The 9,005-nt window shown below is 44.6% G+C and overlaps 1 pseudogene; it reads right to left on the bottom strand.

Moving 5' to 3' along the window:
- Window positions 1–1,923: 1,923 nt before the first annotated feature.
- Window positions 1,924–9,005, bottom strand: part of LOC101612269 — a 39,039-nt pseudogene continuing 31,957 nt past the window's right edge.

The following is a 9,005-nucleotide window of genomic DNA, read 5'->3' as shown; positions in this document are numbered from 1 at the left end:
TTTTATGTAAGGGGTTTGTAACCTGATCAAATATCTTGACTCAGTTTACCTATTTGATCTCTTTATCTAGTGAGAAATTTACCTAACAGATGTGACTTTAGGTGTTCAGAAGAGAAGAACTATAAAGAGAACCAGAGTCATATGCTGTTTGTAATTCCCTTTTTCTTCCACATGAAAAACAAACAAACAACAACAAAAAAAAAAACATTCTGAGGCATGTACCATTCAAAAAGCATTTTTAATGAGCATTCTATGTCCAACATTGAAAGATTCCTTTCTAGTTCCTTCAATCAACTCATGTCATCTTTCTTATAAGACTACTAAGAGAAACTACACTAAATTGATGAATTCTATTACTGACTGACAAGCAACTAGTCTAGATTTAAACAATTTTGTGTCATCAATACATCTAACACACCTGGAAATGCTTTTATTAGGAGTAACTAAGGTGCATTTTTGTTTCTGTCTTGAGGCAGGCTGGCCCAGAACTCAGGCCAATTGTCTCCTCTTTTTAAATAACAGGACATTACAATCTCTTAAAAATATCAAGTCACCACCTCAGAGAGAATTTTGTTGTTTTCAATAATCCTCTATGTAAGTTGAAGTTGACCTAGAACATAAAGTCAGTAATTATATTTATGATATCATGTAACAAAGTACAGCATTTTTTACATAAAATTTGAGCTCAGCATAGGGTTTAGTTAAATATGACTTTTTTTTTCCTGCCACTTCATGTTGCTTATGTAGCAGGTAGAGACTAGGCAGTTGGGTAGGGTGGGAGCTCACATAACTCACTATCTTCAGATCAGCCCTACCTAGTCCAGTCCCTCCTAATGCCAAGGCTCTCACCTGGGGTCAGGTCTGGTAGACACAGAGGCAGCAGCCAAGATGCTGGGCTGCCTGATGGCCCAGGTGGCATGTGGTCTTTATGAGAGGACAGGACACCTCCCTAGTCCAGCCTCCTCAGAGGGTGACTATGCCCTGGAGCTGACTTCATGAAGGGGAAAAGGGGATTGTGGCTTGGGCTGTCAAGGAGGGAAGTAGAGACACTGCTTCTGCTGCTGCTGCATGGGCCAAGGCACCACTGCAGGCATGAGCCCACTGCCAGATCTGAGCCACCTTACAGTGCTTGCTCAGCTGGCTTGCAGCTTTGCCACTGCCCTAGCAGAGAAGCTTTAAAGGAGATGAAAAGGGAGTGTGGGAGAATCCCCTTCCTGAACTTCTTGTCCCCTAGCCAGATAAGCTATGCTGGTCTACATGTCTGGGTCCTATGAATTCCCAGAAATCATCCAGAGAGTGATCTGGAGGACTTCTTCACAGAAGGAGATATTCTCTCTCTGGGAGAGTTTAATTCCTCTAACTTTCAAGAGAGCCCTTTATGTATGAATCTATGATTCCTTTTGGTGGGAGGCAATATTGCCCATGATAGAAAGCACGGAAATGCCAAGGCTAGAGGTCAACATTCCCAAGGGTTGAATAGCACTGTAGGGGATTCCCCAGTGGTCCAGATACAAGCCTGTCTGCAAATTTAACTGGAGACCTGCCCTACAGGCTTTAAAGAGGTCAATATGTTGCCAGCTTTTTGCATTATTGGCATTTTGTGTTGGAGGGAAATAGACTGAAAGTTTTTGCCAATGCCTAAATGGGCTGTCAGGGTCCAGGCAGAGGACTAGTGGCCTTCAGTCAATGCCAAAAAGTGGTCTTGACCAAGAGGCATCAGTTGCCAGTTTGTTGTGTCCAGTCCCTCATGATGTTGCAAACTGAAAGTTGAGGAAAGAGAAACCTGCCAGCCTTCAGAGCATGGAGGTAAGGCCACAGGGGGCCAATGTCCCCCTAGACAACAATTATCCCTCTGGGAAAGCACTCACCCTCAGCATGTCTCAGAGTCCCTTTTCAGGCCCCAGCTGTGGGGTGCTTGCTTCTTCAGGGGTTGTTGTGTACTGGCTCCCCGAAGGAGTCCAGGTGACTGAGGAGTGTAGGGGTCTGAGAATTGCTGAAGAAAAACCCCAGATTCAAATAGCATGTAAAAGCAAAGAGCATTTATTCTGCAGAATCAGCCAGCATGCAGGGTCCACCATTCATGCAAAATGGCAACCCTGAGGAGCTCACAGGCTCCCTTTAAACCCAGCTAGAGGAATTTTGGTGGGCTTAGTCTTTTCTAACATGAGTGCCTAATTTTAACAGTACCTGCACTTGCACTCTTTTGATTGGTCCTAGGGTTTTGGCTAGGTCTAGGAGAATTTCAGGCAGGTTAGGTAATTTTTAAAATTATTGGCTAGGCAAGCAGCAATTACAGCTGCACATTTTTGATTGGTTGGGGCAGAAGGGTTGCAAAAAGTATGAAAGAGACATGTCTCCAGGAACTGACTCAGCCCCTGGACAGTTAACTTTTCCTGCTACATGTCAGGATCACTGTTGTCTAACAGCCTGCCCTTTCTTAGAAGTCTTGTCTACCTCTACAGAAACTAGAATTTAGGCCTAGTTAGGGTGGCACCTTACTCTGAAGCCTGTCATGGCATCAGTTTGGTCTGTTCATTCCCCCTTGAGTATGGTCCCACATCTAATCCTAGAGATGTATCTAAAGGTTGGTATTATTGTCTCAGAACCATTAGTTGTACCATGGCTATGTGATTCTTAACAAATTTAACCAAAGCATTAATGATGTAAGGTCCACAGGTGAGGGAAAGCAGCAAAAGGATAAGGGGACCAGTTAGGGCAGAAATTAAAGTCATTAACCAAGGGGATCAATTGAACATACCATCCTTGAGATTGTTCTTTTTCTAATTTTCTTTCATGTAGTCTTTTTCTTTCTTTTATTTATTTATTTGAGAGCGACAGACACAGAGAGAAAGACAGATAGAGGGAGAGAGAGAGAGAGAATGGGCGTGCCAGGGCTTCCAGCCTCTGCAAACGAACTCCAGATGTGTGTGCCCCCTTGTGCATCTGGCTAACGTGGGACCAGGGGAACCAAGCCTCAAACCAGGGTCCTTAGGCTTCACAGGCAAGCGCTTAACCGCTAAGCCATCTCTCCAGCCCTCATGTAGTCTTTTTCTAAGTATGGCCATGGATTCTTTTATAACACCATAGTGATTAACATAGAAACAACATTCTTCCTTTAAGGCAGTGCAGGGACCACCTTGTTGGAGGAATGGTGGGTCTAGTCTCCATCTGTTCTGTAGTACTACCTAAGCTAGGGAGGAGAGAGAATCCTGTAAGTGGGTGATTTATTTTTTTAATTGTTCTAAATCTACATCAATGGCTGATCTTAGGTATTTTCTAGCATGGAGGTGCCAGTGCCAGTGCCTATTGCCCCAGCTAAGCCAAGGCCTAGAAGAGAAGACAATAAAACAGCAGCAACAATTTCTTATTTTTCCTGTCTCTTTGGCTATAATTGTGAAGGAATACCTTGGTCGAGGTAGCAGACTATCCGGGGGATTAGCTGTACTAACACACAGAAGTCGTTTGTGTAGTTGAGGACCTAGGCATGGGCACAGGGGGTTAATACTGTAGTGCAAGCTCACCATCTATCTTTTGGGGGAATTAAGTACCTGGAGCAATGGGAATTTGGGTTTGGTTACATAGATGGAAGTAGGCTTGGGGAATCTGATCTCCAATGCAGAGTCCCTTTCCTGTCACTGACTAAAGGGTTATTTTTCCTTTTCCTGATTGTTGCCAATGTCAGGCCATTGCTTCTGCAACTGTGAAATAATTTTCTGGTACTGCTATGCCTTTACAGAAAGGGAGTTGTGGGTTAAGACACAACCATCAGGCTTTAGGAAGTTCAGGCCTAGAGGAGTTTAGGACTTTATAAGTTGCCTCCAATAGTTCCAGTGGCCCAATGTTAAGTGGAGGGACATGAGTCACTGGTTCAGTGTTGGGGAAGAGGGATTTGAATGATTAGGGAGGGTCTGTGGTTCTTGAGGTGGTCTTTGAAGCAGAGCCAACACTTTGTTGGTCCCTAGGGGCTGGGGGGGGGGGGCATTAGATCAACTGCCTGTCTAATAGTGAATAGAGCACCAGAATCTGTCCCCATTACATATAGTTTGAGTCCCGATGTCCAATTTTGAGTCATTGTTCCCTCCTCTATAAATCTGATGGTTAGGGGGTTGCATTGTTTTTTTCTTACATGTCCCATTCATAAGGTGTTCTCCTATATGCTTCCTCCATGTGGTCCTCTCTAGTGTAATTAAATCTGTGTCTTTGTTGGCAGATGCCCATGTAAATGTGCCAGTTGTTTCACATCCCCAGGAGGTGTAGTAGTACTGCCTAGGGCCCCACATATTGGTTTTTTTCTCTTGTCAGACGATGCCCAGGACAAACATAGATGGTTAAGGCTTGATTTCATTGCCTCCTAGCCAGATAAGTGCACCCAAAAGTGGGAAAGCATTGTTGGTCACTGGGTTCCTATTCCCCTTTAAAAATAGCACATAAGTCTACGTTGAGTTCTGGCCACCATGTATATGGTGGGGCCACCAGGGAGGTGGAGTTAAGTCCCAGTGGTGGTGTTAGAGATGATCCAGGTGAAATTATAAGGCTCATGTGGGTTATGGCAATGGGAGGGGGGAAGATTCATGGGGAACACCCAAAGTTCTGAACAGCAAGCAAATGTAGTAAGAAACATAACCATAAACATCTTTAGCGTCATTGTTGAGTCTCTAGCTTACAAATCACAAATCTTCAGTTTATATGGATCCTAAGGGTGCGCAATGGCTTGCCACAGTCCTGGCTTTTCTTCAGGGTTGTAGTCATCTGGATCTGCATGTGGGTCAACAGGCTTCATGTGGGAGTGATGTATCCAAGCAGGGATGCCGTCCAACTTACAGCAGTTGGGGTGGTCAGGGTCCCTTCCAGCCAGGTTCAAGAGTCTCTTTTTGGTGTCTTTTGATGAGAACTAGATCTCCCAGCCTGAACCTGTGGGATGTAGGTGGAGGTGCCTTCTCATAGATGGCCTGCAGCTGAGGGCAGAGATGTTCTTACACCTGAAATAAAGCCTGTAGAGGGGAGAGGAAAGGAATGTTTCATCATCAAATTCAATTAACATTTCTGCTTTTATATTGGGCAACAAGGATGGGGGCCTTGCATACATGATTTCAAAAGGGGTCAGCCCCATGGTATATGGGAAGTTTCAAACTCAGAAGAGGGCAAAGTTTTAAGGGTTAATTTAGTTAGTTTCTCCTTTAGGGTCTGATTCACCTTTCTACCTGTCCTGAACTCTGGGGATGATACACACAATGAAGTTTGAAATTTGTCCCCACAATTTTAACTGGGTTATCTGTGTAATGAAGGCTGGTCCATTGCCTGACCCCAAAAGAACAGGTAAACCATACCTTGGAACGATGTCATCTAACAGTTTCTTGGCCACAGTTGTGGCAGTCTCATTCTTAAAAAAAAAAAAAAAAAAAAAAAAAAAAAAGCCTTAGTCCATCATGAAAAGGTGTCTATAAACACTAGTAAACACCTGTATCCATATAAACCAGGTTTTATCTCTGTAAAGTCAATTTTCCAATTTACTCCTGGTCGGGTTCCTCTTTTCCTGATTCCCAACCAAGAAACTTTGCTTTTTTCCTTTACCAGTCAGCAGGCATGGCATCAGGGTATGGCTTCTGCTGCCTTTTGTCTCAAGTCAAAAACTTTAAGGTGGGAAAGTCTAAGTAAGTCCTCAATCTTCTGTTGTCCTAGATGAGTACATTGATGCATTTGTTTGATGAGTTGGTTAGCAAAGTCGAATGGGAGGATAATCTTTCTGTCAGGAGTCTTATACCATCCTTGATCTTTATAGGCTGCTATGCAGGTCTGACTCCTCCATAGTTCTGAATCAGTGTAGTTTGGTGTCTCTGGCAATTTTGGCACACCATTGGAAGAAATTTTGCCACCAGAATAGTAGTGACCTGGAGGGCTGCCTCTCATGCTGCCTTGTCAGCCCTGTTGTTCCCTTTAGAAGTAGGATCCTCCCCTTTCTGGTGACCATGGCAGTGCATGATTGTTATCTCTCTGGAGACCCATATAGCCTGCAGGAGGTACAAAATCTCCAGTTTATTTTTAATGGTTTTTTCTTATGCTATCAATAGTCCCCTTTCTTTATAAATGGCCCCATGAACATGGATTATTGCAAAAGCATAGCAGCTATCAGTATAAATATTAAGTCTCTTTCCTTGGCCTAGTTGCGAGTATCTGGTCAGGGCTATCAATTCAGCTTTCTGGGCAGATGTACCTGGAGGGAGGGCTTCTGACCATGCAGTTGTTTCTTCCATTGTCACTGCAGCTCCTGCATACTAGACACCATTCTTAAGGAAGTGGCTTCCATCTGTATACCAGGCCAGCTCTGCCCCTTTAAAGGGAACATCTGTGAGATCTGGTCGGATGCCTTGTAAACTGCTTAAGATCTCTGAGCAGACATGTATGGGACTGTCCAGATGCAGGTCAGGAAACAGCATTGCTGGATTGAGGGCCTGACTGGTGACAAATTGGACCCATGGGAGGGTTGAGAAGAAAAGCCTGATAATGAGTCTGTCTAGCATTAGTTAGCCACATTCAGGGGGCTGCTTTAGCACATCTTCAATAATGTGAGGAGTAGTGACTCTCAGGGTTTGGCCCAAAGTCAGTTTATCTTAGTCTTTGACCAATAAGGCAGTGGCTGCTATTATTCAGAGGCATGGGGGCCATCCCATTGCTACTGGGTCTAATTTCTTTGATAGGTAATCAACTGGCATCTTCCAAGGGCCAAGAGTTTGAGTCAATACCCCCTTAGCTATGCTTTTGTTTTTGTCAACATAAAGATGGAAAGGTTTGTGTATGTCTGGCAGAGCTAATACCAGGGTTTCAAGGAGGGTCTTTCTCAACTGGAGAAAAGCCTTTTCCCTTTCTGGGGTCCATTCAAGGGAATTTTTCTGTCCCCTCATGGCCTCATAGAGCGGTTTGGCAATCTCTGTGAATCTGGATATACAGAGTCTACAAAACCCCGCCAACCCCAAGAATTCATGTACCTGTTTGCCAGGTTCTGGGGTGGGGAATTTTGATGATTGTATCCTTGGGGACTTGAGACAACAGGTGTTGGCCTACCTTGAGTATGTACCCAAGGTAAGATACTTCCCTCTGGCAGAGCTGTGCCTTTCTTGCTGAAACTCGGTATCCCATGTGGTCCAATTCTCTCAGCAAAGCCTCTGTGGCTGAGCAGCAGGCTTCTTAATCTGAGGCTGCTATAAGAAGGCCATCTATGTACTGCAAGAGGGTTATTTGGGGATGGGTCTGGCAGTACTCACCCAGTTCCTCATGGAGTGCCTCATCAAAGATGGTGTGTGAATTTTTAAATCCTTGTGACAGTCTGGTCCAAGTCAACTGTCCATTGAATCCATGTTCTGGATCACTCCATTCAAACTTGAATAGAGGCTGACTGGCCGGGGCCAATGGCAGGCTGAAGAATGTGTCCTTGAGGTCTGGCACCATGTACACATTGTGTTCAGATGACAGAGTGCTTAGCAGAGTATACAGGTTTGGCATTGTGGTGTGGATGTCCTCTATCCATTTATTAATTTTCCTTAGATCCTGCAAAGACCAGCAGTCATTGGAGTAGGGCTTCTTTACTGGCAGGAGAGGATTATTCCAGGTGGACTGACAAGGTACTAATATCCCTTGTTCCCAAAGTCAGTTTATGTGAGTTGTTATTACTAGTTTGGCCTCTTGCGGCATAGGGTATTGGCAGACTTGGATTGGACTGGCATTAGCCCTCAGTTGGACCATGATTGGGACCCAATGGTTGGCTAGCCCAGTCTGATATCTTTCTTCCCATACAATTGGAATCTTTTCCCATAGTTCCCTCAGATATGGGCTTTTGGGGTGGCTTGGGAGGGAGAGGTATAGAGTTTATATTCTTCCTCCAATGACACAATTAACACATGAACAGGCCAACTCTGATTAAGACACTGTACTCCCTCAGGGCTGAAATGGACTTGTGCCTCCATTTTAGTCAAAAGGTCTTGCCCAAAGAGTGGATATGGGCACCCAGGGACAACCATGAATGAATGGGATATCTGTCCCATTCCTAAGTCCACTTCTCTTCGGGTAGTCTATGAATATTGATTTGTCCCAGTGGCTCCCTGGACCCATGTCCTTTTGGTGGACAGGAATACCATGGGCTGTTTCAGGATAGAATGCTGAGCCCCAGTGTCAACTAGAAAGTCTACTGGTTTCCCAGTAGGGGAACTGAGGGGACATGAGCCCTGATTCCTTCAGTCACTGAGTTCTCCTATCTCCAGGATTTTAGGACTTTTGTCCCTTTGTCTGTATGGAAATTCATTTTTCCAATGTCCCATGTCTTTGCAATAAGCACATTGGTCTTTTTGGAGATGGTGTTGGTGTTGTCCTTTCCCTCTCAATTGTGGGGCTGGTTTGCCCCCTTTTCTCCCATAAGCCATGTTTTTTTAATTCCCTTGGGTCAGATTTTCCCATGGTAGCCAGTAGTATTTTGGCTATGCCTCTAGATTGTTTATCTTTTGGAGTCTGTCTATTATTATAAACTTTTTCTGTCATTGCTACAAATTCTGACATCTGCTTACCCACGAAACCATCCAGTCATTGGAGTTTTCTGCAGATATCTGGTGCTTCCTGGCTTACAAAAGCCATGTTCACAGCAGACTGGTTTTCTCTTGCTTCTGGGCCCAGAGGCATATAGGTCCAGTAGGCTTCTAGTAGCCTCTCTACAAAGGACCCAAGGCTTTACTCCTTACCTTGTATAACCTGCCCTGCCTTAGATAAATTTGTGGACTTCCTAACAGCCTCTCAAAGACCCCCATCAGAATCTGGTAGTAGGCTTTGAGTCTCTCCTTACCTTCAGGGCTGTTGGGGTCCTAACCAGGGCAGGCTAAGGGAAAGGCTGTATCCATGACAGCCTGTACAATCGTGGGTTGGCCATTATGTCCAGGAACTAGCTTGTAGACAGCAGCTAGAATCTGTTCTCTTTCCTCTGTTATAAAGAAAACCTGCAAAAGTTGCTGATAGTCAGCCCAAGT

Source organism: Jaculus jaculus, chromosome 1 (genome assembly GCF_020740685.1).
Source record: "Jaculus jaculus isolate mJacJac1 chromosome 1, mJacJac1.mat.Y.cur, whole genome shotgun sequence".
Lineage (NCBI taxonomy): Eukaryota > Metazoa > Chordata > Mammalia > Rodentia > Dipodidae > Jaculus > Jaculus jaculus.
This window is presented reverse-complemented; position numbering and strand designations above follow the sequence as displayed.